This window comes from Ambystoma mexicanum, chromosome 3p (genome assembly GCF_040938575.1).
Source record: "Ambystoma mexicanum isolate Mex_15411 chromosome 3p, UKY_AmexF1_1, whole genome shotgun sequence".
Classification (NCBI taxonomy): domain Eukaryota; kingdom Metazoa; phylum Chordata; class Amphibia; order Caudata; family Ambystomatidae; genus Ambystoma; species Ambystoma mexicanum.
Window position 1 is genome coordinate 740,174,094 of NC_090925.1, and position 27,457 is coordinate 740,201,550.

At 48.6% G+C, this 27,457-nt stretch overlaps 1 protein-coding gene across 2 annotated transcripts in view; it reads left to right on the forward strand.

The window, feature by feature from the left end:
- Positions 1-1,652: 1,652 nt before the first annotated feature.
- The window catches only part of PHKG2 (phosphorylase kinase catalytic subunit gamma 2), a 286,549-nt gene continuing 260,744 nt past the window's right edge, over positions 1,653-27,457 (forward strand). For both annotated transcript variants that reach the window (XM_069651631.1, XM_069651632.1), the window contains exon 1: positions 1,653-1,737. The gene's annotated coding sequence lies outside the window, so the exon portion shown is untranslated. The remainder of the gene's footprint in view (positions 1,738-27,457) is intronic.

Genomic DNA, 27,457 nt, shown 5'->3' on the forward strand with positions numbered 1-27,457 from the left:
GTACGGAATTTTTAATGGGAAGCAAATATCCTTGATCATCGCCGCCACCATCTCTCCAGTGTTGAAATCTCTCCACTGGCTCCCCGTGGCGGCAAGGATCAAGTTCAAGTCCATCTGCATAATACACAAGGCTTCCTGGGGCCATACTACCTACAACGCTCTCTTATTAAATACTCTCGTTCTAGAGCCTTCCGCTCGGCGTTCTCCAACTCTCTGCTGGTGAGCCACTTTTCCAAACACAGATTTGGGGGTAGATCCTTATCTGCTGCAGGTGCCTCCCTCTGGAACAGCCTCCCTGCCTCTCTCCGTCTTGAGCCAGACCTCCTTAAGTTCCAGAAAATCCTCAAGACCTTTCTCTTCTCTTCCTCTCTCCCTCTCCCCTGCTAACCTCCTTTCTCTTCTCTTCCCAACCTGCTCAGTTCGCTGACTAGTCGCCTGGTACACCTCCAGAGCATCACAGGTCACAGGCTTGCCCTCCAGTCCTGCACTTGCCTCCTGGCCTCTGCACTCTGCTTGGCACTACTGCACTCGGAATTCACTCCACGAGAGGGGCAACAACCCTGCACCTAACCTTGGCCTGGGTGCACTTGCCCCCCCCCTCACACTTCCTATCTGTGCACTTGCACGACCTTGAACGTACTAGGCCTAGCAAGCCTGTCTGGCCCTCCCTCTGTCTCCCGTCCCTTGCCTGGTTGTACCTGAAATACTCGAGCATAGGCATATTAGTGTCGACCAACCACCAATCTATCTGAAATGTCGCCAGGCCTAGTACGGAAGTTTATTGTTCTGTATGTCACCCCCCCGCCCCCCTTCTCTCACCACTCTTTGTCATGCACTTGCACTATCTGACAAGTCGTTAGGCACATAAGGTAGTTTATTGATTGGTTGCTCTTCTCCTCCCTGCGCCCCCTTTTCTCTTATTCCTCCTGTCATGCACTTGCACTAGTAGAAGTGCCTCTGGCCTAGTATGCTAGTTATTTTTGTGAAGATAATTCGGAATCTTCAAGGACTAAGAATGACTGCATTTCCCTTGTTCCCTTCCCGCCTTGAAGCGCATTGAAGCACTTCACTTGTGTATAAGCGCATTACAAATAAACAATTATCAATTTCAACTATTAAGTGTTTAGCTTTTTTAACTAGGGTTACATGAATGCCTGTTTAATGATTAACTATTCATGAATTGTAACAGTTTATTTCGGTATGTTTATGTTGTTGAATTGTATAATGAAATGTGCGGAAAGTTGCATTTTTCAACTAAGACACACAATAAAAAATTATGTTTAACAATATAGGACAAGCACCAAATCAAATCTGACCCTCTTACCACTTCTGCACACGCAGGAAAAAAAACCTAAAATATAATCCTGGTAAATTAACAATAGCCCCGTCTGCTACGGATGAGAAAAACTGCGTCGTTGTTGTTATCCACTGTTCTCGCCCTCTCGGAGGAACGTAGTTTAAAATCGACTCAAGTACGAAACTCGCTCTCTTCGCAGCCTTGCGTTCCTGCAATATTCACTGCGGGATCAAGGCAATTAAGTATGTAGGTATTTGGAACATTATGAGCTGTCAGACAGATCACGCCCTGGCATAATATTTACACTGCAGGTATGGACAGTGCGAGTCACGTGATGAGGAGGGTGAAAAGGACACGTTGGTAGGTCCGTTCCTCTAATGTGAACTAGAAACTACCCGGAAGATGGCGTTGTCTGTTGTGATCTAAAACTGAGAACATCTGTGAGTAAATATTGTAACGTGGTGGTGTGTGGGGCCGAACGGAGGGGTGTATAATTAAGTGACCGTATTGCACTGCAATCAAACTATGATTAGTTCAGGGGGTGCCTCTAGGGTGGCCTTTCGGGAGGGTGGCAGCGTCGTCGTACCCTTCAAATGTTGGGACAGGTGCCAACTTCAGAGACTGTGGGAGAGGGGCAAACTTGTCTGGAGGTAGCTAAAGTCTTTACACGTTCTAATGAGACTGTTCTAGTTCAGCGTCGATGTTACAAGCAGTTAACTCTCCCCTTCGTGAGTTCGTGCCTGAAACCAGACTTGTAAGGATTGCTGTGAGAATGAGCTGGCTCCTGTCACTCCCCACCCACCCTTCCAGCCACTCCCCTGACTTGGAAGTACCAACAGCACCATCTCGATTTCAATTGTTAAAACTTAAGTGTATGCGTTAAAATGCAGGTGCTAGCAATGAGACATGTTACATTAGTAATTGCCCAACTTTTGTTAAAGGTGCAGCTGCCTGCACCGTTTATTGTCTATATCACGTTCTGTCTAGCTACTGGTCAAGTCAACATAGTCCAACGTTTGGTGGGAGGAAGGAGGGTGGTTTAAAACCTGTCTACCCAATGGGCGTTGTGCCACTGGCATAGTGTGCATAATATAGTTCATCTACACTGCTCTAGTATATCAACAATGCCCGGAGAACTTAGCAATAGTGAGCAGCTGCTCACATCTCCGTGCAGAATGCTCTCATTACTTACCTGTACTCTTTATTATTCCTAGTCCTACTCTCCCTCGTCACAGTACTGACGACGAAGTGGATTGGAGGTAATGCTCTGATTACTTACCGGTAATCTTCATTACTCCTAGTCCTACTCTTCCTCGTCACAGTACTTACTTCATGAGGCACCTGCCTCCGACACAGGACCTTCTTCTATTTCTTTAAATCTCTATAACTCCTCCCCCACATCCATGTCACTCAGTTTCATATTACCAAGCCGGAGCATGGGACCTTCCCCGGAGGGAGGGTGAGGAGGGTCGTCAGTACTGTGACGAGGAAGAGTAGGACTAGGAGTAATGAAGATTACCGGTAAGTAATCAGAGCATTACCTCCACATCCACTCTTCCTCGTCCCAGTACTTACTTCATGAGGTATACCAAAGCAGCAACGGGGAAAAGGTCCCAATGAGACACAGAGCCAAAAACAGTGCAGCAAAACACACCCACAATAACTCTTAAATCACATCCCCACAGACAAAACTCCAACCACGAAGGAACCAACCCCCGAGTGGGAGAAACTCGACCCATAGCGGTTGATGAAAATGCCTAGACCAGCCAAGGCGGCAGCCATACAAATCTCTTGCAGAGAAAAACCCTCCTTGCATCGGCCCAGGAAGCCGCCAAACCCCTGGCAGACCGCCCCTGATTGTGCGCAGGCACAGGCAGGCCAGAAGCCACATAGGCCCTAGAGATCACAACCCGGAACCACCGGAAAATGGAAACCACAGATGCATTATGCCCAGCCCCAGCCGGACCACAAGCAATCAGAAGACTATCAGATTGGTGGAAAAAGCACACCAAGCCAAATACTCCAACGCGTCCCGTCGGACATCAATGTTAAGCCGAGCCACCTCCTCAGGCGTTCTTGGATCATGAAAGAAGTCAGGGAGAACCAGACCCCGAGAGGTGTGAAAACCGAGAGACAACTGAAGGGAGAAACATCGGACCACACCCCGGCACCACCGAGTCTGGCAGCACCCTCAGGAAAGGAGCGTGACATAAGAGAGCCCCAATCTCCCCAAGCCTACGGGCAGAAGTGAGGGCAATAAGAAAAGCAGATTTCAGTGTAAGATGTTTGATATCAATCTCGGAAATGGGCTCAAAAGGAGGCCCGTGAAGGAACCGTAATACAAGAGGGAGATCCCAAGAGGAAAGCCCTTTATCAGCACAAGGACGGGAAGAAGAAAAACCCTGGATCAATTTCCCCACCAACACCTCCCCATCCAAGTGACCGTCAGAGTCCCCCAAAAGTAATTTCATGGAGGCCCACTGAGAGCGAAGCCTGGAAAAACTGCCAGGCCCCTGTCAAAACCCCTCCTGGAGGAACTGAAAGATAGCAGAGGCCAGAACGCAGGGGAGGGATCCCAGACCGCCCATACCAGTCTCGGAAATGGCCCCAGAGTCTGCCTAACACCTTCAGAGTGGAGGGTCTAAGAGCATCCATTTGGACCCAACTACAGGATCTGAGAACCCCTGAGATATCAACCTAGACTGAGCAATAGCCACACCGCCCATTGCATCTGGTGGAATTCCAACCGCAGATCCCCTTGAAGGGGACACGGCCACCTCGGAACCAGCCAAGGTTCCTAGGACCGAAGCTCCAACAGAGAGGGGAGCCAACTCCGGCGGGACCAGAACGGAGCTAACAACAACACAGTCACCCTGGACACTCTGATGCGCCAAACCACCCGGGGCAGAAGGGGAATAGGCGGAAAGGCATAAAGGAAACCCCCAAGGCCACTGTACAGAGAGGGCGTCCATCCCCCAATTCCCTCAGCCTGAAACCTAGAGCAGAAGAGGGGAACTTCTGCTGAGGCCGGGGATGCAAACAGGTCTAGAACCAGGGACCCTAATCTGACACAGGTCACTGCAAAAACCTGGGCCAACAGGACCAGTTCCGCAGAGGAGTGAAAACCGGCGTCTGAAAAGATCCGCTTGAACATTGTCCACCCTTCTGATACGTGAGGCCACCAGAGACACCAGATGAGAGTCCTCCCAGGTGCCTATCGGCGCTGCCAGAGCATTCAAGGAGTGGCCAGAACCCCTTTTGCAGTTGACATATGCCAAGGCCGTCGTATTGTCCGATCGGACCAAAAACCGCCGACCGTCCAGCAACTCCTCGAAGTACACCAGAGCTTGGACAATGGCACAACTCTTGCCAATTGGATGATCGCCGGCTCTCCCCAGATCTCACAACCCTTGAGCTGAGAGGACCCCCAATGTAGACCCTTTCTGCTGGTGTTGGTAGTAGGAGAGGCCACAGGAGGAAGGACCAAGCACACCTCAGCCTGTAGACCTGAAACCCCCCGCCACCATAGCAGGGCCACTCGCAGCGCTGGGGACACTGAAAACAAAACTACGAAAGCTGAGATGTCGGGAGCCAGTGGGAGAGAGTATAAGACACCAGGAGACGTATCCGAAGACGGGCTCAAGGAACTGGAAAACATGCAAGACGCCACGTGCCCCGTAACTTCAGCAACAGGCGAGCCGAGACATACTGCCTTCTGAGAACCCAGCCCAGAACAGCCAGCAAGCGCCCCCCCTGCACAACATCCAGAGTATGCTCTCCCCAGACATCCGGACAAGCAGTGCAGGGTCTTGAGACCCATAAGCAGGTGACACATCCTAGAAGGCATAGGGACCAGGAACACCCGCAAGTAGAAAACTTGACCCTGAACAGGGAGAGGAACGGGCAAGACGGTAACCCACAACAACCGTTCGGAGAGAACGGATCCCATTGCCAACTACTTGGACCGTGAGCTGGGTACCAAAGTCCTAACCATGCAAACCTGGACAGGAGGAGACAGGAACGGCAACTGATACCCCCTCCAGAAGGAGCCCATTACCCAGGAAGCCGAACCCCACTGGTCCCATACACCTCCGAGAAGATAGAGACGAGGAGCCAGGGAAAACCGCCAGTCACTGCACTTGCACCAGAGGGAAATCACAGGACGTTGAAACAGGCCTGCGCCACAATATAACAGCATGCTTGTCAGCCCACAAAAAGATCTGACCTATCAAAAGGAAGATACTGGACAGCCCAGAAGTCCAGCAGACTATGGCCCCCTCAGATGACAGAGGAGCCACCAGGCTGGCGTCAAAAGGGCAGAGTACTGTCACAAAGCGGGGCAAAGCAATCCATCCCGGATAGCCGACATCAAAGGCAACCCCCTACCTGAAGTGACATCCCCCTCCACCGGCACCAGGGGTTCTGAGAACCCCTCTAAGCACAGACATGTGCCACCATGTGCCCTATCACTTCCCACAAGTCTGAGAGGAGGCGTGAAAGCAACACGTCGGCACCGGAGGACCTAGGCCCTCAAAGAAGAGACACTGGGAACCCCCTGCATGGCCGTTACTTCCATGATGCATTTTCCATAATCCCATGCCGGACAAGGGAAAAGCAAATCAACTCCTTCGACTTTCCCTCGCGCAGTTTAGAGGAAGAGGACAGGACAAGGAGTTTGCGTCCATAGCTAGCACAGACCCAAACACACCACTAACACGCCACATGACTGAGAGGTGGCTTGAGCCCTGTATCCAGTAGCTGGTAGCCCCATGCTCTAGATCGTTCCAATGCGTCGGTCTAGAAAGGTTGAAGGACCGAGTCAGCACCGCTGATACTCGAACCCGAAGTGTAGACTATGCCAGGCCGGTACCCTTCCGGCCGCTTGCAGACGTGTCCAAATCTGCGCCGTATTCACAGGCAGCACGCAAGGAATGCAGCCAACATCCGGTGCATCCTGGGCTGTGTGTGTCTGAGGAGCGGGTGGTATGTGACATGCCTGTGACAGTACAGAGCCCCCACACTTTCAAATACTCTGTCACAGACACCCCACGACAAGAAGCAGAGAGGCTTCACAGCAAAAAGGGAAGGCTAGCCCATACTGCCAAGTGCTTGCCATCATTTCCAATAAAGATGTGTACACAGAGCACGAGGTAACGGCCTTTCGAAGGAGTCAAGATGGCCATACCAGCAAGAGAGGGGAAAACATCAAGCACAGTCCTCCCCTCTCCTTACCTTCCCCCAGATAATGCAGCTAACATCCGGTGCATCCTGGGCCGTGTGTCTCTGAGGAGCGGGTGGTATGTGACATGCCTGCGACAGAACAGAGCCCCCGCAGTTTCAAATACTCTGTCATAGTCACCCCACGACAAGAAGCAGAGAGGCCTCACAACAAAAGGGAAGGCTTAGCCCATACTGCCAAGTGCTTGCCATCATTTCCAATAAAGATGTGCACACAAGGCACGAGGAAAACGGCATGTTGAAGGAGTCAAGATGGCCATACCAGCAGGAGAGGGGAAAAATATCAAGCACAGTTCTCCCCTCTCCTTACCTTCCCCCAGATAATGCAGCTAACATCCGGTGCATCCTGGGCCGTGTGTCTGAGGAGCAGGTGGTATGTGACATGCCTGCGACAGAACAGAGCCCCCGCACTCCCAAAGACTCTCTGCCACTGTCACCCCACGACAAGAAGCAGAGAGGCCTCACAACAAAAGGGAAGGCTAGCCCATACTGCCAAGTCGAATCAAGACGGCCAAAACAGGAGGAGAGGGGAAAAACATCAAGCCCAGTCCTCCCCTCTCCTTACCTTCCCGGGGCCGTGCAGGACCCGGGACACAATGCTCACGCTGCGGTCCGGAGCCCAGCAAAGAACCGAGCGAGGCAATCCAGCTCAACTGTGACCCCTAGCCCCGCAGGGGGCCCAGGAGCAGCGCCGCACCGGAGGGAGCCGAGGGCCCCGCCACACAGCCCCCCCCAGGGGGCCAGCAATCGGTGCTCCCTGGTGCCCCGCACCGGGAGGGAAGAAAAAGTCCAACCTGCCGGAGGCAGGAAAAATTAAAACTGAGTGACATGGATGTGGGGGAGGAGTTATAGAGATTTAAAGAAATAGAAGAAGGTCCTGTGTCGGAGGCAGGTGCCTCATGAAGTAAGTACTGGGACGAGGAAGAGTGGACGTGGAGGTAATGCTTTTCCGAGCTGGTAAGCGGGGGCTCTATGTTTGAGGGTGGTGATGTTATGCGCAGAGCCCTCTGCATCACCAGCAGGTTGCATAATTGTTAATCCTGTGCTTATAGTGGCGAAATTAAACTAGACCAACTGTACAATAATACAGAATGACGTGAGCTAAATGTCAGAATGTACAAAACATTTCAATCCTTATTGCGGACGATTTGAACACTTTGTTTCTGCGTGTTTTATACAGTTAGTGTAAATATGAAGCACTCTCAATGGCTTATTTGTTTGTTTCCCTGCCTTCCGATTACTGGGTTATTTGGCACTGACAGGATGGGTGACCTGACAACATTGTTATGTTTATTCTTAGAGGGAATTACCTCCAAGTCCACTCTTCCTCATCACAGTACTTACTTCATGAGGCCCCTGCCTCCGACACAGGACCTTCTTCTACTATTTCTTTTCTTCTGTATAACTCCTCCTCTTAACCCTCTGCTTCCAGTTAAATTTTTCCTGCCTCTGGCAGGTTGTTTGTTCCCGGCGCAAGGCGCCAGGGAGCTACGTTTGCTGGTCCCCTGATTGGGCTGAGTGGCAGGGCCTCAGTTCTCCTGCAGGTGCAGTGTGCTCCCGGTTCCCCTGCAGGGCTTGGGCTCTGGTTGAACGTGGAGTCTCTCCGGTCTTTTGCGGGGCTTTATGGCCGGCGTGTGAGGCATCACCGCTCGTGGTCCTACATGCCCAGGCTAAGGTAGGGCTCTGCCCTTGTATTGTGTGAGGGGTTGTGGCCCTGTGTATCCCCCAGATTCGGCACTGACTTGTGTGAGGCTTCCTGCCTCGTGGTCGTGCGCATGGGACAGGAGATGGAAATGTATTCCGGGGACGGGTTGGCCCTGCCTCTGGGGATTATTAATGATTGGGAGGGGTGCTGCAGTGGCAGCCCCTTGCCATGGGGAATAAGGGGTTTTTCTCCCCTATTGGTGGATTTCTCCCAGTCTTGGTGTTAAGAGTCATGGCTCAACAGGTGTTTTCTGGTGGTCCTGTTTTTCTGTGATTGTACTTCTGGCTACACCATCGGAAAGCGCACTGAAAAGCTCAGGCACCTTGCTCTTTCCTCTTCCTCTTCCCCTGGGCATCACAGGAGGAAGGAGCAAGTCGAGGTGTTTTTCCTTGTCCAGGAAGGACATTAAAAAGTTGCTCCTTCCGCATCATCGCCACATGCACGGGCACAAGCGCCGGCATTGGTCATCTTCATCGTCCTCCTCTTCTGGGGTGGAGGCTTCCTCTGCCACTTCCTGTTGCTCATCGGCTGTTGCAGAAGGAAAATATCTGGATAGGGAAGAGGTGGAGGAAGTTCTTACACAAGTTTGGCACTGTATGGGGTTTTCAGAAGCCCTTAGTTGTAGGAGGATGGGGCTGACCCCACTGTTAGACAGTATACGCATACCCCGAGGATGGGGTTGCCATTGGTCTCTGACATCCGTGCAAAGATCCTTTGTGAGTTGCGTGATCCGGAGAAGATTGCCATGCCCACTTTATGGCCAAGCTCTACCCATTGAAGGGGAGTGAGAAGTTGCTCTCGGACACTGTTGAAGTTGATTATATCGTCGCTAGTCTGGTGGGTTGCTCCTCTATGTTAGCTGAAGAGGCGGCTGTCCGGGACCCAGTGGCCCATAGGGTGAATTCCAACCTGAAGAAAGTTCATGCTGGTGCGCATCTGGCCCTCTGAGCGAATGTCTCCAGCTCTTACACTGCAGAGACGTTGCTGAGTGGTTTCGGGAAGTTGAGAAAGGCAGTGGAAGAGGGCTCTGACTGTGCCCCGCTTCTGGCAGACATGCAACGGTAGGTTGAACTCTTGTCCAATCTGTCATTTGATGGAGTGTGTGGCTCGGCCATAGCTATGGGTACTGGTGTGTCGGCACAAAGGCATATTCACCTGCAAGATTGGAAAACGGGGAGGTTCGCAGAAGGTGACTGCCCTTAAGATTCCTTTTGACGGTTCCAAACTGTTTGGTGATTTTCTTGAAGATAAGGTGCATAAAGTGTTTTGTGCTGACAAATGCGCTGATAAATTACGACGGAAGTGTTCCTCGACATTCAAGAAATCCTCTCCTGTTGCAGGTGCAAGGACTGAACAGTCGTTCCCTGGTTCTCCCCCCGCTCCTTTCAGAGACCCAGAGGGGGCCGTGGCCCTCCGCATTCTTCTTGTCCAGGCCTGGCTCAGAAGTCCTGACGGTTTGGGTGGGACGGTGGATGACTTCTCCGGCAGTTTTTTTCGATTGGAGACCGGTGGTGCTCAGATTCTTGGGCTCTGGACACTGTCCAGAGGGGTTATCGTGTGAATTTCCGGTCTACCTTTAGCCAAAGTTGCATGGTTCGGACTGCTGTTCACGCTCTCTACCCAAGAGATTGGCTATGTCAGCGGCTGTGTCCAAGTTATTGCAGAAGGTGGCCTTCATGCTGGTTCCTCTTCCACAGCTGGGTCTGGGATTTTACTGAAGGGTGTTTCTGGTCCCCAAACCTTCAGGAAAGTTTCGCCTCATTTTGGACCTCAAGTCTCTGAACTGCTTCGTTCGGAAGGAACGGTTCACGATGAAGACCTTTCCAGAACATTCTCCCAATGTTGCACTGGGGGGGGGACTGGCTGGTGTCCCTGGATCTCCAAGATGCATATTACCACGTGTCTCTCTGCCCCAGTCAGATGAAATTCTTCCGGTTTGCTGTGGTGTTTCGGCATTTTCAGTTCTGAGTGCTCCCATTTGGGTTGCAATCAGGCATCAGGTTGTTCACCAACTGGTGGCTCCCCTGGTGGCACATCTCCACCTGCGTGGCATTCAGATTTTTCCCTACCTGGACGACTGGTTGGTCAAGGTGCCCCTCCGGCAGACGGTCCTCACCCATCTCCAACTGGTTTGCCAAGTGTTGCAGGACTGGGGGTTTCTGGTGAACTGGCAGAAGTCTCAACTGGAGCCTTCTCGTGATCTGGTATTCATTGGGGCTCAGATTTGCACCATGATGGGGAGTGTTTTTCTGTCCTGGGAGAGGGTCCAGCGCCTGCTGTCCTGTCATGGCTCGCCTGTTGTTCATGTTTCAGGGACACATGGCCCTGGGTCTTTCTGGTCCCTTGGGCTCATCTTCATCTGCTTCCTCTTGTCTCTTATCTGCTGGCCCACTGACTCCTGGCTTCTCAGGCTTACAAGGCCTTGATCCCGGTGTTGCATGCTCTGAGGGCCAATTTACTGTGGTGGTTGCAGGTTCCAAATCTCTGAGCGTGGGTGTCGCTGATCCAGCCCCCTTTGACCACTCTTACTACAGATGCCAGCGGAAGGGGTTGGGGTACCACGTTGGGCGTCCTCTCAGCCCAGTGGTTGTGGGCTCCATCGCTCGTCCAATTGGAAGGAGTTGTGTGCCATTCTCAGGGGCCTGTTGTACTTTGGGAGGTTTCTGTGAGGCCGAGCAGTGTTGGTCCGGATGGACAATACCACACCTTTTGGCATATGTCAACCTCCAGAGTGGTCCGGCCGCTCCTTGAATGCTCTGGCGGCTCAGATAGGTTCCTGGAGGGAGTCACACCTGTTATCCCTGGTGGCCTTTGAAGGCGAGCGTCCCCAAATAGCACGACCCTCCCCGCTATGAGAGGCAATAATGGACTCTCCCAAAATGGGAATAAGGCTAGGACCAAGTGCGGGTGAGCGTAATGGAATTTTATCTAAGTCAAATAGGGCATGCAAAGAACTCTGCAAACTCCGAGAGCGCTCTGCCTGACAATCGCAAAGACAGGCGTTTATATTTACAAAAAGTGTCATAAGAACCTACACACTATAGGGGGCACATGTTCATGGGGATTGGGTGGCGTCGATTAACTATATGTGCAGCTGTGATGTGTCGCTTCGTGGTTGGTGGACAACGCCGGGTGCCAACGTGGGGTGGGTAGGTCAGCTGGGCTCATCCGGGAGGTGCTGCCAGGCCAGGCATGGTCAGTGTCATTGATGGACGTCTTTCTTGGCTTTCTGTACTAATGGCCATGCACACCCCATTCATTCAATACTGCAATGCCAGTTGTCCTGTAAATCCTACAATAGGTTATTCTACAGGTTAATACAACACAGGAGGAATGCACATTGGGTGGAATACTTTGACGATACATTAATACATGGTTACTGTTTTCCTGTTGACTAGGTATCGTGGGTCATGGGGTCCGGTCTCAGGGCACGGGGTGTGCTGTCCGAGTTTTAGGTCTCATTAGAAGTAATGACAGATGCTTTTACACAATGTTGGCGCAATATTAGGTGTCTTATTTTACAAGCGCCTTTAATCCGGGGTGAACTGGTGGGCCGTGGGACCTATGAGGGGGCACCTCTGGCCTTTGGTTGTGGCCTAAATTGTAAATAATTCAGGTGGCTGGCCGTGGCCATGTGAGCTGCGGGGGAACATGAATGCTTGAAGCGGCTCCAGCCGAATTGGGGGAGGTTAGGCGGTGCAGCTCGGGCCTTTGCTTTCTCTGGCAGGCTTCAATGGGAAGGGAGGGGAAGTGACCTTGGATATGCCCACGATGATACTCTTCTCGTATGCTGCAGATTATATTGAAGACAAAGGAATTCGTGTAATGTATAATGCTTATTGATTTTCTAAAGGGTTACACGTCTACATCATTTGCACCTTTACATAGTTATTTCAAATATGTTAACTATACCAACGTTTCTATTAATCACTACAGGGTGAGTATTTGCAAAAATGGCAGCTCTTGGATTATATGGTAAACACGATACGTGAGGTAGCATTAGGGTTGATGGAGCACGCAGGAACAACAGACCAATATGGTTGACAGCAGTAATACATGTTAAACTCGTACATTCACATTTGATTGCATTCTATGTATCTCTTTAAGCAATTTACATGAGCTCACAGTACTGTCACGCGTGTGTTCCTTTGCACTCTAGCAGCATCAGTTCAGTCATGGCATAAGGACTTGGTATTGCTCTATTTACATTACCCCTAGAGAAGCACATGGTAGGAGGCCAGGGGCACGGAGTGTTTGTACATAACTGAGGAGGTTTGGGTATCCTGACCATTTAGTCAAATAATAACACATTCTTCTATTCTTACAGTGTTTGTAGATTTTGTCACAGGGGTCGTGCAGAAGGGATATCATTGTGATGCATTATATATATATTACAGTTTCTTGGTATACGATTGAGGCTTTTGTTTCATCGGGGACAATTTAGTTATTTTCCAAGCCAGCCCTGCTACCCGGGTCACGCTGAGGATAATGATGCACTGCGAAAGGTGAATGATACAGTGTTTGCTCTAGCACTAGCTCATGTCCGACTGTTCGTGGGAACGGGCTTTCATCGGATCTGCCAGGGAGCGGAGGCAACAGGGGTAGGCGAGGACTCTCTGAAGGTGGGGGCTGTGCTTCAGCGCACGAGGAATCATGTCTTAAGATGGCCTTCTGGTTTTCAAAATGGTTTCCAGGACCTAGCCTAATACAGTATGTTTGGTCAATGTGTCAGCCAGTGGTCCACCCACCACCTGGGCCCTGGTGGCAGGGGGGCCCCTGACGAGTCATGGACGTCACAAGGAGGGGACTGCAGGGGAGGGGGGTCCCTTGGACCTGTCCTCCCATACATTTCCCCCTTTCGTTACTTAAGTAACGAATACTGTAACTCCCCCAACCTCTGGCGCTCCTTTTCATCAGCCACTGCCTCGTCCCACGCCGTTTATGGGCATCCAAGCCCTACACACCCCCCTCAGGCTTTCCCCCCTTCTAGCATATTCGTCTGGTGTACAAGTCAGGTATTTACAGTCCCTATCCCCCTCCAAATCCACCCACACCTCCTCATACCATTCAAGTTCCCGGGGCTCTCTAATTGTTGTGTGTCATAATCAGTCCACTATATCCCCACTGTGGTATATTGGCACCATCTGGTATTTGGGCCCAACCTCTTCACCTGTTTGCACCTGAGCTTCATGCATAGCTTGTACTGCACCTCGAACATTGCCCATTGTCACCATCATCAATGTACCATTTGGTACTGCGTTTGCACAACATCGAAGGCCCATCTGGCAAACGCAAAAAATTAGAAGTAAAAAGACCACTGTGGGCATTAGTAGTTTGAAAGTCATTCCCAACCATGATGGGACCCAGGAGAAGAGGTTGTCGAACCACGTGCTTGCTTCTGCCCCATCTTTGGTTTTCATTCTTTCTCCTAGGTTGTGTACTGCTGCGATCACGTGGGACAATGTACCATTATCTGGGTCTTTAGAAGGTACAAAAGTGCAACAGGCACTTCCAATTTTTCGGAAAACACCACAGTCCATCGCTGTTAATAGGTCTAACACATACCTATTTTGCATTGTCATTAGCCGCAGAGCTCTCAGCTCTACCTTGATCACGTTGAAACCTTCTTCAGTGTCATTTGCTAACTGGATCAGCTCCCAGCAGGTTATTTGGAGCCACTTAGCATTTGCCCGTGCCTGGATACTTGGAATGAGTGAGGCAAAGAAAGTCTCTGCAGAGCTAAACAATCGATATCTGTCTGGGATCTGCGCCAGTAGTTCTGAAGATGCCTTGGATATGTAATTGGACGATCGTCTGTTTCGGGACAGCATTTCTTCCTTATTGCCAGAGGACAGGACATACATTTGCGGCTCTTCCGTCGGTTGGACCTTGCTTTCATGAGGAACATCTTGCACTTTCTTGCCCCCACCGATATGGCTCTCTGGTATCCCCATTAGAGCAGAATGTAGTGTGGCCAGTAAGCAAATGCCGCTCCATGATTGTGGGAGATGCAGGTATGCCTGGCTGCCACACACCCAGTAAGTGTCAATGAGTGCTGCTGTCCCCTTCCTCATGTCTGGGATGGTGAGAGTCCTGTTGCAGTTTTTGTTTACCCCCATTACGGTTTTTCCTTCTCCCTGGAAACACAGTTCATATGTTATTTCTTTCTGCAGTTTGAACAGTTTTTCGATGGCAGTCACGCAGGTTAGCTTTGCGATATGCTCCTTCCAGACTGGTGTACACGTTTTTTCGATCCACTGCAGCTTTTCAGGTGACACTCCTCGTAGCGCCTCAGCTTTACCTGTCACTTCTTCATCTTTCCATTTGTTGTCTGTAAAAAATTTCCCTTTATTATAAAAAACGGTTCTTTCAGGCATATTACTCCTTCCACTTTCGGGTAGCATGTTTTCTCGTTCTGTAGTATGTTAAAAGTTATTTCGTGTGCCTTGAAGGTGTTCTTAATTCTGCACAGCGTAAGATGAAGGAGACATTGGGCATTTATAAGAGGCAATTCTTTTGGTAGCAGCACCTTGGGTGTTCCTGAGGCGTGGGGGATAAGGGAGCAGACATAGCAACTCTCATTTGTTATTTGCTTGGCAGTTGCACTCATGTCCGCATACCATTTATTAGTCTGGTGAGGGTGTCTTGGGTCTTCCATTTTATCTAACCCCAGACCATAATACTCGTCATACTTCCTACTCCCCACCTCCCTTTTCCTTCTATTATTTCTAAGGTATCTCCCAGCTTCACACCCCCTCTTCCCATTCATCATACAGAGATTCAAACTTTTCTGCCATCTCGTCGTTTTCTTCTTTTATTCTATGATGTAGTCTACTGTCTGCTGTAGGGGTGGTTAAATGTGTGGGCAGGGTAGTGGGGGTATTGTCAAGCCATGATATGACAGAAGGGTTGCGGTCATTTAAGCTGTGGGCATTGTAGTCAGAGACATTTGGCAGGGGAGTTGTGCTAGCATTCATTTTAACACTGCTTTCCTTGGAGGGGGTGATTGTTTTGGGCGGTCTCTTGTTATAGCCCCATACAAGTTGGTATCCGTCCCATACCAGAAAATCACCTTCTTTTACCCTTTCAGTTGTTTTGGTTTCATTTGTCATATTACTTCCGTTCCCCCTCCCCCCTCATTCATCTCGATAGAGATGAATGCTATGAACCAATAAGTACTTAGGCCAAACAGTATTGCAAAAAATAATACAATGCACACAGACAGTCCACATTTATACGAATATCTATGTTTTACTATAGCATCTCTACATCTAGACACTCTATTGCTATCCGTTGCGGGCTGCCCATTTGTTGCCATGGTTGTTCATATTTAAAACATAAAAGTGCATTAATTATATACATGTAAACATTTTTTTTTTTTTTGTACTGTATGTACCAGAGGATTATAGGGAGAGAGAGGGGGAGGGGGTGGGAAGGGCGCAGAGAGAAAGAGAGAGAGAGAGAGAGAGAGACATTTTCTCATTTATATTTGATCACTTTTTTCATATTTCATTTCAATCATTAATGTTACCCAGTTATCTTTTTCTTTTACCTCTAAGTGAATTTGTTCGTTAGCATATTAATATACTGCTTACACTTCCTTTTACCTGTACCTTTTCATTCAACATTTTCATTGTTATTGTTTGCTATTGTCTGTGCCTCCTCATTCACTTCTTCCTGAACCTTATTGTACGCCCTCCGTACATCTGTTAAATGTATCCAGTACCGGAGTCCTTTGACCTTGACAGCGGTGGGCGTACAAAAAACTACTTCGTATGGGCCATGGAACCTTGGGGCATCCCACCTACGCACAAAACTTCTAACATACATGAAATCCCCTGGCATTAGTTGTCCTTGGGGGTTCTGTTCCACAAATGACACAGCTGTGTTCCCTTCTTCCCTTGTAAATGGTGGTGAGAGTTGTCTTGTGCGCGCTGCCCTAGTCAGTTTTTTCAGGTAATCAGTAAACTCATCTCCTAAAATCGTGGCGCTTCTTTGTGCATCTGAGTGTCTTCGCAGCCGAGAATGTGCTGTGTGCATTCGTCTTCCCGTCACAATCTCGTGCGGGGACAAGTGGTGGTCCTTACTTGGCTGATTCCTCAGCGCGAATAGTGCAGGGGGTAAACAATACACCCAATTTTTTTTGAGTGAGAAACAGTTTGGAAAGTCTCCCTTTTAACAGGCTGTTGATCTTCTCGACAACACCGTTACTTTGAGGGTGATAAATCGAGCAAAGCTTATGTTTAATCCCCAACAATGCAGTTACTTCTTTGAATAGCTCGTTTACAAAATGAGTGCCGTTGTCTGAGCGAATCACGTCGCAAATTCCCCAGCGCGGGAACACCTCTCTCACTAAGAACTTTGCGGCGCATTTAGCCTCAGGGCGTGCACAGGGACCAGCTTCGACCCACCTGGAGAACGGACATACAACTACTATCATGTAGTGTGCCCCACTACACCTGTCCCCCATGTCTGCATAATCAATATGCAGTTCTCGGAAGGGCCCTGTAGGTTTTGGAATTGTCCCTCTGAGTGTCCGGAAGGTCATCCCAGAGTTGTATTTCTGGCAGGTTGTGCACTCCATTGCTAATCTTGATATTTGTTCTTGGAGCCCAGGCACAAACCAATCTTCCTGTATCTCTGCTGCTATATGTTGTTTGGCATTGTGTGCTGGAAAGTGTAATTGCTGGAACGCTATCTCCACCAGTTTAATGGGCATCACTACTTTACCTGTGTTATTTTGGTGCCACAATAAGTCTGTTGCCGACTGGCTGCAACCCCTTTTTTCCCACAGCGCTTTTTCCTCATTACTTGCTCCTTCCTGCAACTCTAATATTTGCGATATGGGCATGGCATTGTACCCTTCTGGTAGTTCCTTGTTTGCTTGTTGTTGCAATAGGTACTCGCCTGCAGTTTATTTTTCAAAATACGACGGGGCAGGCCACCGTGTACGGTGGTAGTCATGTAGGCTGAATCTGTGTATATCGTTACTGCGCATCCCTTGGCTGCACGTAATGCTTCAATTAGGGCGATAAATTCTGCTGCTTGAGCTGAAAATTCCGATGGCAGGCGATCTTGTACTAGCACCTCGTACTCACCTTCTTCTAATCTCACTACCGCCATTCCCACATGTTTTTCCCCTGTATCCATGTCAATTGATGCTGATCCATCTACAAAGTACACCTCTCCTTCGGTTAGGGCATGTTCCCTTACCACCGGGCCCTCTCCCTTTTCTCCTGTGTAAGTTGCACAATTGTGCTCTTGCATGTCTTCTAATGTACATGGTTCTGTGATGAATGTTGCTGGGTTTACTGTTCTGCACCTTACTATGTGGATGTTGGCGCTGGATAATATTATCTCATAGGCGGTTGCCCGCTGTGTCGTCAGTGTGCTTTTTGATCTCTCCAGTATTGCGAACAGGGAGTGTTCCACAAATAATGTAACGGAGCACCCCATTACTATAGTGGCGCTTTTCTCAATGGCGAACGCGGCGGCAGCGAGAGACTGCTCGCACGCGAGGTGACCTTGCATTACTGCATCTAGCGTGCCACTGTAATAGGCCAATGGCTTGTGTCCCAGGGATGTCTTTTGGGTCAACAAAGCTGTCGTAAGAGTCCCTTTGCAGTGGGAGAACAGGTAAAATGTGCGCTCATAGTCTGGATTGGCGAGTACTGGAGCACTTGAAATTAACTGTTTCAGTGACGCAAAGGAGTCACTCATTTCTTTTGACCACTTTATTTCTCTGTTCTCCCGCTGGGCCTCTTTGAGTGCTTGTAGTAAGGGCCTGGTGTATTCTGCGTAATCTAGTATCCATGCTCTGCAATAGTTGCACATTCCCAGAAATGTTTGCATCTCTTTTACCGTGTTTGGCTCTCTTACTGATGTGATCTGTCAAGGGAATGGAGAAAAATGCATTTTTCAAATCAACTACTGTGAAATGTGATGCGTTTTTTGGGATACTGCAAAGTATCGATGCAGGGTTCGGGACTAGAGGAAACTCTTTTTGTATGACGTCATTTAGTGGGCGTAGATCCTGGATCATCCTCCATGCCCCTCCCTTTGCTTTCTTGATCGGGTAAATGCAAGTATTACATGGGGAATTTGAGGGTATTATTATTCCCTGGGCCAATAAGGCACTTATTGTTTCCCTTATCCCTTCCTCAGCTTCACGGGACAATGGGTACTGTTTGACTCGGGGCAGGATTGCTCCCGGTTTAAGCTTTATTGTGACTGGGGTAACTCCGTGCAACAACCCTACATCATGGGGACCCGTAGTCCACAAGTTACTTGGCACTCGTTTCATGTCATCATCAAAAAAGGAAGGCGGTGCTCCTACCACTGCCATCAACTGTACGGGCACTTGTCTCACTTGTATCAAGATATCACATGGTATTGCTTTCTCCATTATTATCTCACCGTCACTTTCTGAGTCAGAAAAGAGATCCTCATCTGACAGATCACGTAAGGCAATGTCAGCATTGATGCACAACACAGTGCGCCATTCACACCCATCTATGTCCATGCCAATTACTGCAATCCTTTTGGCTGATATCTGTACAGCATGCAAATCTAGAGATATCACTGAAGCAGGTGCAATGTCTGGGCGTACTATTGGGCGGAAGATGAATTCTGTTGGCACCCGCCATTCTAGGTTTTTCAGCTCGGGTACTACTCGGGCTAGTGTTTTCAATCCTTCAATGAATACATTTGGATCTACCTGCATGCCACGTATCTCTGGTGCTGTTGCTCGCGCATGTACCACCAGCATTACACACAACGGGCATATTCCTGGGGTGGAGCAAACTATTCCTCTTTCCGTAAATGATATAGTCATATTGAGCTTGCTGAGAAGGTCCCTTCCGAGCAAGTTTATCGGTGACTGTTCATAGTAGAGTAGGGGTGTCCTCACTGTTTTACCCCCCCACTGTCACATCCAAATCTTCTGTATAAGGAACTTCAACGACAGCCCCAGAGCACCCCTGCGTCTCCAACCTACGGTTAGATAGCGGAAACCGGCCTTCACGTATGCATGATTTTTCGGCTCCCGAATCCACCATAAATATGAATTGCTTGTCTCCTATCTGCACCCCTACTAATGGTTCCTCCGCTGCATTGTAGGTGGTAGATAGAACGGGACACGCAAGTGTTCCCTGTGGGCTGTCCTATGCTGGTTGCCTCATGGCTCCCCCTTGACTAAAGATATTGCCTGACACTACTGCCACACCACTGTAGGGGGCTGGGGCAAGTGCCCCGTTCGCAACTGTTGCGAAAGGGTTTCCTGGTGTGTATTGCATAGGTTTGTCGTTCTGTGGGTGGCCATGTGCTCTATTGGGTTGAACTAGTCTTTGGTCTACGTACCCTTGCTCTTGTTGCCTCTGCTGTCTTCCCATTGGAAGGCCGTATGGGCTCCCTGGGTGGGGGTTACCGTATCGTTCCATCTCCTGAAATCTGTTGTCTGATCTGTTCCTGCATTCTCGGGAGAAGTGTCCCCACCTCCCGCAATTCCAGCAGCTCCCCTGTGCACCTCTGGGACCTTGCCCCCCATATCCTCCATTACTACCGTACCCCTGCCCACCACCGCTGTGACCCCTGTACCCACCTCGTCCCCCTCGAGGGGCCCAATCTTGCCACTGCGGACCTCCGTACGGCTCCTGTCCGTTCCACTGTGGTTGCCCCACTCCTGCCCAATTCGTTGCTATCCTCCCCTGTATTGCTACCAGCCCCTCCTCCTCCTCCTCTTCTCCTTCCCTGTTATGTGGGAGCGCGGCTACTGCTGCAGCGACCTTCACCAGTTTCGTTTGTACTAACTTGGCCTCATCTGCCAATCTTTTTCTGTGCTATTTCTTTCTCACACTCTTTTATTCTTTTGCAGTGGTGGACTATTATACTCTGTATTTCGGGCCACCCCATTCGCCTCAATTCCTGCAATTTTGTCAAGCGCTTTTTGTACCTCTTTAGGCAGCCCTCTCTATTATGAAATAAAATAATTATGTTGACTGTTACCAGGGCGTGCCCGTTTCCGCTCTCCACATCTACTGTACCCGGAAAATGTAATCCATAGCATCTTCCCCATCATTCATCGTACATTGCATAACTGACTGTAAGTCTGGGGTGTCTGGAAACGTTTCTCTTAATGCATCCCACACTCGTGCACGCACGGTGCTGAAGGAGGCACCATCATGGCGGTCACAATCTAGTGTTATCCCCGGGAAACCAGCTTTTGCCCACACTCTATCTGCTTGGTCCTTAACTGCTGATACTAACAGACTTTTCACATCACCTACCGCCAAGGGTACTCCAGCTGTGTGCTTCTCGAATGCATATATCCACTTACTTGCCCCTCCCAACAGCGATGGTAACAGCTTTAACAAATTGGCCTTATCCATCTGAGCCCAGGGTATGTAATTTGGCCTCCCTCCTCCCCTGTGCATCAATGGGAGTTGTAACTTCCCCTTTGTTACTTTGCTCGTATTCACCTTTGTTCCTTTCTTTCCTAGTGGAGCCATTCTCCCCAATCTATTCCTTAATCGTCCTATCCATTCCTCATCCATTGTTCTCCCTAAAGATGCACCGTCCATCCTCCCACTTTCTCCTCCCATTGCCGCACTTAATCTCCCACCTTCTTCGTTATCGTCCTCCACGTCACACCACAAGTCCTCTCTACCCCCTGTGGCCATTATTTCATCATCAGCATGTTCACTCACCTCATCTAGTTCTATTATTCGCGTGGGCTCTTCTTGTATTCTGAACAATATTTCCCCCTTCTTCCACCCCTCCTCAATCGACTTGTCATGGCCCTGTGCCCTTGGCGTTTGCTCTGACCGGGCAACATTAGTCCCACTCTGCTTACAAATGTTTTTAATTCTTGATAATTCTTCTCTTGCTAATGAGAGCCTGGAGTCTAAATCCTCGGCTAGGTTTTCTATATCTACTGTGGGTGTACTTACCTGTCCACGCTGTCTATGGCTCTCATATGGTGGGGGTGAAGTCAGGCCATGGGTCGTTGTAGCTGTAGTTGGGGGCGCATATGTGGGGTCACTATACCCCTCTGCGGGCACCGGTTTATTAAGTATAGGGTACAATCGTGTTACTTCACCTGGTTTTCCTTCCTCTATCATCTCTTTATCATCTTTAGGTATCAGTAATGGGTTATCGGTGGTAGATGGCAAATTGGTCCCTAACTCATTCGTTTTGAGTGGGGGCACTTCTTCAAACAATCTCCAAAGATCTAATATCTCCTTCCTATTGTGGAACTGCTTCCCCTTATATTTCATAAAAATGCACGTTGCCACCATATCTAGAACATTTTTGTCAAACGATCCCCCTTCTGGCCATATCTGGGGTAGCCCTTCTCCCTTTAACTCTGTGACCCACTGGTCGTGGTATTTTCTGATGCGTTCAGCATACCCAGGTAAACTCTTACACATATGGACAAGAGGTGTTTCTGCCCCCATGGTATGTGCTTGGCTTATATATCACTATATATACACGTACGTATAAAGACCTGTGCGTTTCCAACACCTGGGCAATATGGGAGTGGGTGTGTACAGCTTATACTTTAAATAACTTAGGGGGCACATACAAGAGCAAACCACCTTTTGCACACTACCAATATATTCAGCACAAATATTCAAAAGAAACAGTTTAATTCATTGGGCTTACCACCTTAGAATGTCTCCTGGTCCCACTTACCATGACCACAGCATAATCATACACATTTTACCATTCACTAAAATCATCTTAACATAGCTACGATTTGACACATATAATGCATATACAACGATAGTCAACACTCTATTGACAGTTAACCTTTAATCTTTTTCCTCCCTCCCTAGTTGGCCCCTTCTTTCTTTGTTTGATATGAGGTTCCCCTTTTGCTTGAATCTTTTTTATTTTTGCTCAGTATTAACCGATTTTTATTCATAGACCAAGAAAGAATGAAAGAATAGCAGTTACTAATATATTCGCTGTGTCTCCCTTTTTTACCAGACACCTTTATCTTATTCTCCACTTGTTCATATATTCCCTGTACTAGTCAAGATAGCACAATGCGGCGGCGCCGCCTTCTACCCCCTTGCAGAGCTAGGTTCCCGTCTCTTTATCTCTTTTCACCTTTTGATCCTAATGGCCATATGCATAGAATAGTTTTTAGTGGTCCCAAAAGTGTCCCCTTTTAAATGACCTCGTTTTTTATCCTGCTCCCTTCCCCTACTCCCTTTATGGTCACTCGCACTTAATACTCAATTGCACGTCTTGAACCGAGAGTCTCCAAATGGGGTCCGTCCAGGCGGCGCTGCCACACGCTCAACGGCCAGGCCCAGCTCCAGGCCCAGCTCCGGCGAGCGGTACTCAAAGGGGTTTTTTGAAACGGGGTCCCGTACCCTTTCTCTGTTGAGTGCTCACTTCTAAGCGTACCAGTTGCCGTAGGCGGGTAGCTTTCCGGAGCGGGCGCACCGTGCGTCTCCCTTTTCGACCGGAGATTTTCGTGCCAGAGGGGACGGAAGGGATATATTAAGAGATGTAATCACGCATTCGGGATCACCACTGAAGGCGAGCGTCCCCAAATAGCACGACCCTCCCCGCAATGAGAGGCAATAATGGACTCTCCCAAAATGGGAATAAGGCTAGGACCAAGTGCGGGTGAGCGTAATGGAAGTTTTATCTAAGTCAAATAGGGCATGCAAAGAACTCTGCAAACTCCGAGAGCGCTCTGCCTGACAATCGCAAAGACAGGCGTTTATATTTACAAAAAGTGTCATAAGAACCTACACACTATAGGGGGCACATGTTCATGGGGATTGGGTGGCGTCGATTAACTATATGTGCAGCTGTGATGTGTCGCTTCGTGGTTGGTGGACAACGCCGGGTGCCAACGTGGGGTGGGTAGGTTAGCTGGGCTCATCCGGGAGGTGCTGCCAGGCCAGGCGTGGTCAGTGTCATTGATGGACGTCTTTCTTGGCTTTCTGTACTAATGGCCATGCACACCCCATTCATTCAATACTGCAATGCCAGTTATCCTGTAAATCCTACAATACGTTATTCTACAGGTTAATACAACACAGGAGGAATGCACATTGGGTGGAATACTTTGACGATACATCAATACATGGTTACTGTTTTCCTGTTGACTATGTATCGTGGGTCATGGGGTCCGGTCCCAGGGCACGGGGTGTGCTGTCCGAGTTTTAGGTCTCGTTAGAAGTAATGACAGATGCTTTTACACAATGTTGGTGCAATATTAGGTGTCTTATTTTACAAGCGCCATTAATCCGGGGTGAACTGGTGGGCCGTGGGACCTATGAGGGGGCACCTCTGGCCTTTGGTTGTGGCCTAAGTTGTAAATAATTCAGGTGGCTGGCCGTGGCCATGTGAGCTGCGGGGGAACATGAATGCTTGAAGCGGCTCCAGCCGAATTGGGGGAGGTGAGGCGGTGCAGCTCGGGCCTTTGCTTTCTCTGGCAGGCTTCAATGGGAAGGGAGGGGAAGTGACCTTGGATATGCCCACGATGATACTCTTCTTGTATGCTGCAGATTATATTGAAGACAAAGGAATTCGTGTAATGTATAATGCTTATTGATTTTCTAAAGGGTTTCACGTCTACATCATTTGCACCTTTACATAGTTATTTCAAATATGTTAACTATACCAACGTTTCTATTAATCACTACAGGGTGATTATTTGCAAAAATGGCAGCTCTTGGATTATATGGTAAACACAATACGTGAGGTAGCGTTAGGGTTGATGGAGCACGCAGGAACAACAGACCAATATGGTTGACAGCAGTAATACATGTTAAACTCATACATTCACATTTGATTGCATTCTATGTATCTCTTTAAGCAATTTACATGAGCTCACAGTACTGTCACGCTTGTGTTCCTTTGCACTCTAGCAGCATCAGTTCAGTCATGGCATAAGGACTTGGTATTGCTCTATTTACATTACCCCTAGAGAAGCACATGGTAGGAGGCCAGGGGCACGGAGTGTTTGTACATAACTGAGGAGGTTTGGGTATCCTGACCATTTAGTCAAATAATAACACATTCTTCTATTCTTACAGTGTTTGTAGATTTTGTCACAGGGGTCCTGCAGAAGGGATGATATTGTGATGCATTATATATATATATATATATATATATATATATATATATATATATATATATACAGTTTCTTGGTATAGGATTGAGGCTTTTGTTTCGTCGGGCACGATTTACAGTTATTTTCCAAGCCGGCCCCGCTACCCGGTTCAAGCTGAGGATAATGATGCACTGCGGAAGGTGAATGATAGTGTTTGCTCTAGCACTCGCTCATGTCCGACTGTTCGTGGGAATGGGCTTTCAGCGGATCTGCCAGGGAGCGGAGGCAACAGGGGTAGGCGAGGACTCTCTGAAGGTGGGGGCCGTGCTGCAGCGCACGAGGAATCATGTCTTAAGATGGCGTTCTGGTTTTCAAAATGGTTTCCAGGACCTCGCCTAATACAGTATGTTTGGTCAATGTGTCAGCCAGTGGTCCTCCCACCACCTGGGCCCTGGTGGCAGGGGAGCCCCTGACGAGTCATGGACGTCACAAGGAGGGGACTGCAGGGGAGGGGGGGTCCCTTGGACCTGTCCTTCCATACATTTTTCACGTCAGGGAGGTGGACAATGCTCAAGAGGATCTACTCAGCCACTGTTTCCCCTCCTCTTCGGAGCTAATTCTGTCAGACTGGGTGTTTGCAGAGATCTGTGTCAGGTTCGGGCTCCCGGTTCTAGATCTCTTTGCCTCTCCTCCCTCTATGAAGGTACTTCTCTTCTGCTCCCGGCTGAACGAGATTGGGGGGGTGGTGGTGGATGCTCTCACTGTGGAGTGGCCTTGTGGTCTCCTTTATGCGTTCCCTCCTCTCCCCCTCCTTCCCTTGGTGGTTCAGCGCATCAGGGAAAATGGGGCGACTGTGCTGTTGATTGCTCCGTTCTGGCCCCATTGGAGCTGGTTTCCCTCATTGGTGGCACTTCGGTCCCAGGAGCCTTGGTTAATTCCGAGGTGGCCTTGTCCCCTGCAGGCGGGTCTGGGGTTCGGGGTCAGGCAGATTCAATAGGCGGTTTGGCTATTGCACGGTCTTGGTTAGTCTTCCAGGGTTTTTTCGGATCCTGTGATCGAGTCTATCCTTAATGCCCGAATGCCTTCTACTCTGAAAGTGTATGACAGGCACTGGGGCCACTTTCAGTCTTGGTGTGGGTGGTCTGGGATCCCCCCTGCGATCCGGTCTTCCCGCTATTCTCCAGTTCTTCCAGGAGGGTTTTGACAAGGGCCTGGCCATCTCTGCTCCCAGTGGGCCTCCATTAAAATCCTCTTGGGGGACTATGAGTACCGCCTGGATGGGGAGGTCTTAGTGGGGACGTTTCTTTGGGGTCTCTCTGCAAGTAATCTTGATTACTCCTAGTCCTACTCTTCGTCATCACAGTACTGAAGACCCTCCACTCCCTCCCTACAGGAGGGTCCCATGCTCTGGCTTGAATATATTAAACTGGAAGCGAGGGTTAAGGGGAGGAGTTATACAGAAGAAAAGAAATAGAAGAAGGTCCTGTGTCGGAGGCAAGGGCCTCATGAAGTAAGTATTGTGACGAGGAAGAGAAGTACTAGGAGTAATTAAGATTACTGGTAACTAATCAGCGCGTTAATCTGAATGCAAGCCACAAGCCCTATCCCTTACCCCTCACTCTACCTTTTGGGAACAGAACGTTCATCCTTGTGATATAACATTTTTTTAATAAAGTACATGCTAGTTTACAAAGAAACTTTTTGCACACAACAATAATCCCTTCACATTACGAATACACACTATAAACAACTAAAGGAAACACAAAAGACAAATTCCCTACGTTATTCTCAATTAAAGAAGATAAAAGGTAATGTATGGGCCAGCATTAAATGAATCACAACTACATCAGAATGTGCTAGTGCATATCTTGCTCATACCTGAGGTCTACATCTGACTTCACTATTAATTTAAGACCACTAAATTAAGTGTGTTTAGAAATCTTAGTAATGTCAACGACAGACACAATTCATGTCCTGATACAATCCGTTGCCAGAATGCCTCTGTGTTCAACCATCTAATATCATCCACAAATGTATCAAAATACTGGCTTCTTGAGCACTACTATGGTAATGTGGATTAGGATTCCCGTCCCCCACCCCCCTTTGTTGCAGTATAGACAGCCAGGGTTTCAAAGTTCTCAACTACTTCTAATCACATTTCTCATCAGTGGGCAACAGGTTTAATCTAAATCTCTGGAACTGCATGCGTCAATGCTTGTGTACCCTGTTCAGATATTTCGGGATAATGCCATTGGTATGTAGGTCCCATTTTAGATGGCTATTCAGTTTGTAGTCCAATATACTGTCCATACCTTCCCACCAATCCTGATTAAAGCATCTTCGTTTGGACTTTGTTGGATTCTGAACAAGCAGAATTGGGGTTGTACTACCTGCCATTATCTTATCAGCTCTTTCCTTAAAATAGTTTATCGGGCATGCCTTCTTACTTTGCCGATTATGTGAAATTAGATCTTCGTATAAAGAGTTTTTCACTGGGAGGAGCTTTTTCCTATAAAATTGCTGCATGCACCAATAAAACCAGCCCTTCAATGAAATTAGTCCTAATTTTATGGTGTATAACACAATTTGGAACGCAGTTTGGCAGATTAAAAATCCCCTTCCACATTTTCCCTTCAAGCACCCTCAAATCAATCTTATCTGCCAAAGCACTAATTTCGAATTAATAAAGAAGGAATTGCACCACTTTTCCTTTATAACAAATTAGTAGATGCAGTACTGAAAAAATGACAATACTAATTAATATTCATTTCATTTATGAAAGGAAGCCTTTAACTTTAGTGACCAGTTCAAACTGTGAGAGTGTCTTTTGTTGGACGGGACAACAGCTGAAATCCCAAGGAGGTCAACGCATCTGTGAGTTTGAAAACCCTGTTTGAAGCCCTGCTTTTGGAGCCTGTTCTTACCGAACTTTATAATATTTGTTTTTGTGACATTCAATTTTAAATCATTGTCAGCTGCATATGCGATGGAAGAATTTAACTAAGGTTTTAACCCAATCTGGGTATAATCAAGCAATAAAACGTTGTCTGCATATACTAACCAACATAATTTAGATACTACAACAAGCAGTGATGCCAGAGCTGCTTTGGACAGGGCCTCACCCATAAGGGACAAATAG